Below are 3,874 nucleotides of genomic sequence, written 5' to 3' on the forward strand. Positions count from 1 at the left end.
TTCAAATCCAAAGTTACATGAGTGAGAGGTCTCGAATTTACCGAATGCTCAATTTCAATTAATAAAGTTAGAAAAACTTCCTCTTTTGCAATGCGCCCTTTTAGTACATAAGTCAAAGCTGTCTTAACTGAACGAACTAAACGTTCCCAAATGCCACCCATATGAGGAGCCGACGGCGGATTAAATCGCCACAAAATATTATTTTTAATCGCATACTCATTTATTTGATTTTGATCCAGCGATTTAATTGCTAATCTCAAATCTTTTTGCATAGCTCTGAAATTCGTTCCGTTATCTGAATACATTATCGCTGGCTTTCCTCTTCGTGCTGAAAATCGCCTAAAAGCCATAATAGCCGAATCGGCGCTTAAACTACTAACTAACTCAATATGAATCGCGCGAACCGAAAGACACGTAAATAGTGCCGCCCATCGTTTCTCCGTTCTTCGACCTACACTAACAGAGATTGGCCCAAAATAATCGACTCCACAGTGATAGAAAGGACGAAAACGATACGCCAAACGGGCCGACGGCAACGCTGCCATTCGAGGCTGTACTGGAGTAGCACGTAAACACCGACATATTACGCAACTCGCAATTATTCCTTTTAAAGCTCGCCGTAAACCGAGAATCAAAAAACTTTGTCGTAACTCATTTATTACAGTTTCGTGACTCGAATGATAGAATTTCTCATGATAATGTCTAATTAATAACCGAACACAATGCTCTTTAGCATCTAAAATAATAGGTTCGCTTAATAACCCTTCACCATCTAAACCTCGAACTCGGCTTTCGGATCGCAAAACTTCATTTTCATCCAAAAACGGGCTAACTTTTAAAATTCTACTGTTTCTTTTAACCTTATTTAGATTTTTTAATGAAACCAAATCACTGGGAAACATACTTTTTTGACTCAATTTCACAATTATTCTCTCGGCACATCTTCGATTTTCTAATGGTTCGACCTTTCTACGTCTCATTCTATCACATGCTTCTAGTACTTTAGCAAAACACGAAATTAACCGATTCCAATCAAAAGGATCACCCGTAAATTTCGGTAAAACTTTCGAACCCAACAATCTATTTGAAATTAATGAACTATTTAAAGCGGCAGAATTATTTTGAATAGTTTTCCCTAACAAATCCGCCAATCTCATTATCGGATCCTTATTAACATCATCGAATAAATTTTCGCGTACATTCAGGCCATCAACATTCGTACTATGACGTATACTTGCAGCTTCCCTGTCGAATTCTTCTTGACCCGTTGACACGTTGCCCTCTATGTTCTCAGCACGACCAAAATTCCAAGCGAGCGGAGAAGAAGCTCTATTCCTGGGCAGCGACTCGACGCGGCCTATGTCCAATTCCGGCTCAAATCCGACCGCACGGCTTACACGACGAGATGATTCTTGAATTTGATGTAATCCACCCGAAAAAATTGGACGAGACACAGCAGCATCTCGATCATGCAGCGAAACGACAGCGTCTCTCGTAGCAGCAGCTTCCTGTCCTCGCAGCGGAATAACATCGTATCTCGAACCGGCAGCACCGCGTTCTCGAAGTGGAATGAACGCGTCTCTCGTGCCTTCAGGATCTCGTCCTCGCAGTGGATTGACGGCGACTCTCGAAGCTTCAGCATCTCGTCCTTGCACCGGATTGCCGGCATCTCTCGTCGCGGATGGAGCGCAACTTACCGAATTGATCTGCGATGTGGCGACCTGATGAGCCATTGCCGCAACATCACCAGAAACAATCGTGGCGGAGGCCTTTGGGTTCGCTCGTTGTAGACTGCGCTGCATTGCAGAAAACTCATCAAAACTGAGAACCGCTCCAGACGCAGCATCACGATTCCCAGCACGTGCAGAACCTTGAATTTCGCTCCGTTGAGGCTGGCAGTTTGAAGCTGTTTGAGGTGCTTCTACCCTATTTTCAAGCTGAGACTGAACAGTTGGATCAACGGGGACGAGACGTCGTTGTTGAGTCGACGATGCTTTACCACTGCCGGCCGCCGTGCCCTTTTTCTTTGTAGCACACTTTTTCTTTGACGGCTTTGGTTCCATCAGAGCGGACAAAAAACCTCTCGTCTGCGGACGTTTACTATTAGCAAATAATTGTTCATTACCCGTAGACACAGTGGGCTGCTGAACAATAGGGACATCATTTGCTGAATGTACTCCCCGCGCCGCCGTTGCTGAATCTCCGACGATGACGTTGACTTCACGACGCACGGAAAGCAAATGCATGTCGTCTCGATTATCCTCGTTCGTCTCTAACCCCAATCTCACATCGCCGACGTTGTCTTGAGGGTTTCTTCGCGAATTCATACCTTCGTCCGGCGTTGATCGATTGTTGGTATGCAATGAAAACCGAAGATCCAATGGACGTTGGTCGCTCATGACAACTTTTAATTTCTATCTGACTCGACCTCTTTCGCACAGGCAGAAATTCAACGTGGGTTTCGGCACCAAAAATGTTGCTGCGCGTATGAGGCCTTTATGAGTCCTTAAGTGATAGAAAATAAAAACCAATACGAAGTTATTTTGAGGCGATGCCGATTTATTCGTTCAAAAAAGCTGAGATGCTGAGCTCCGCGCCGTCCGCGCGTTACCAGGAGAATGACCTCGCTGCGTCGCTCCAACTGCTTGGCAACCTGCAATAACAATCTTAACAAAAGACGCTGCTGGTTGCTAGGCATTGCCGACCAGCAGGTTTTCGCGTCTGCCTCCGAACTCGACCTGTATGCGGCCTTTTGCCACCTCACAGCGAGCCAATATGCTCGAAGAGCTCACAAACGAGGCCCTGTACATCCGTTCTATAACAATACTCTCAGTATATGTTGTAAAATTTTAAAATGAATTTCAATTTTTCTTCGTTGATAACTTGCAACTTTTTAACACATTAACAATGGAAATTTAAAAAAAAATTAACATAAGTTATACGCCCCTATTTCCGGTCAAGTTTGAATTAATTTTTTTTATGGGATTGAAACTTGATATCTGAATTTTAATAATATATTTCTGTTAAAGATGTTTGATTCATTCAGTCAATTTAAAAAAAAAAATTTCTTACGTCAATTAAGTTTTGAATGTTAATTATTGACCTAATATAGGGGCATGACTACACGGAGAAATATTCTCACTACAAAACAAGATGCGCCGACGTGAAAGGGGGGCGAGCGTTAAGTTTTAAGGCGAGCACGTCGAAACACGAGGCGGGTATGCTTCACGTATTGTGAAACGTTCCGTGCGACGTATTCTCGTGCGTGCATTCGAAATCGCGGTGCACATTCAAAATACAGTGGTGGCCGTTTATAACGAGGTCGGATATAGCGAGAGACCGGCTATTACGAGAAGATTTTGGACGATTGGTTGATTCCAATGCATTAAGTATAGGAAATTTTATCGATGTAACGAGATCGATATAACGAGAAGTCGGGTATTACGAGAGGTTTGTCTCAATTGATCCTTGTATGTGAAAAATATTTTTTGGTTCAATTTACGACATTCTCTATTAATTGTGTTTTCGATGACACGTCATATTCTTTCCGAGCATTCTTTCCGACAATGAAAAATCCCGCACCCAATTTCACGAAAACCATTTTTTCGAATAATACATGTTAAAATCTATGAACTTATACTCTCGTCTCCATCTTATACGAGATCCCAGTCGAAAATCGGTAATGACACGCCATTTTCGACTTGTGATGGTGGCGGCGGCGGCGGAATAGATGACCCTATGCTTTTCTGGTGCGTAGCAATGCGTAGTGATCTCGACGAGAATGATGATAATTGCGAAAGTTTGTACAAACTAGTTCGCAAATGGTTCGTACGGCATCAAGAGTTACGTACCCGATGCGTAGTAATCTCCAAGA

Source organism: Trichogramma pretiosum, unplaced genomic scaffold (assembly GCF_000599845.2).
Source record: "Trichogramma pretiosum strain Unisexual culture from Peru unplaced genomic scaffold, Tpre_2.0 scaffold131, whole genome shotgun sequence".
Lineage (NCBI taxonomy): Eukaryota > Metazoa > Arthropoda > Insecta > Hymenoptera > Trichogrammatidae > Trichogramma > Trichogramma pretiosum.